We start from the raw sequence: 554 nt of genomic DNA, 5'->3' as shown, positions 1-554 counted from the left end.
GACGTTAGACAATGAACAATCTCAGGCATATGCTGCAAACATCTATGGCAATAATAGACCACCTCGGCAACAATACAACCATGATTTGTCCTCCAACAAGTACAACCCAGATTGGAAGGAATATCCCAGCCAGAAATGGGGAAATCAACAGCCTCAACACTAATAAGTCTATGTTCCACCTCAACAGAGGCAACAACCACAACCAGCTGCAACCTCTGGTGATTCAAACATGGAAGTAATGATGAAAATGATGGTTGACATGATGAAGGGACAAATCAATGAATTGAAACAGACAATGGAAGCAACCAATCAAAATTTGCAGAACCAGATTGGACAAATGGCAAATGAGTTAAATCAGATGAAGTCTCAACAAGGCTCGAGCAATTTGCCTGCACAAACTATAATCAACCCGCGAAATGTAAGTGCTATTACTTTAAGATCGGGTAAGCAAATACAAGGTCTTGGGGATGCCCAAGAAGATGAAGATAAGGACAATGAAGTTGTACCTAATAATGAAAGAGGAAGATCAGATGAAGCAACACAAGCAACATCTG

Source organism: Vigna unguiculata, unplaced genomic scaffold, assembly GCF_004118075.2.
Source record: "Vigna unguiculata cultivar IT97K-499-35 unplaced genomic scaffold, ASM411807v1 contig_471, whole genome shotgun sequence".
NCBI classification, from domain to species: domain Eukaryota; kingdom Viridiplantae; phylum Streptophyta; class Magnoliopsida; order Fabales; family Fabaceae; genus Vigna; species Vigna unguiculata.
The sequence above is the reverse complement of the archived record's forward strand: the minus strand, read 5'-3'. Positions refer to the sequence as shown.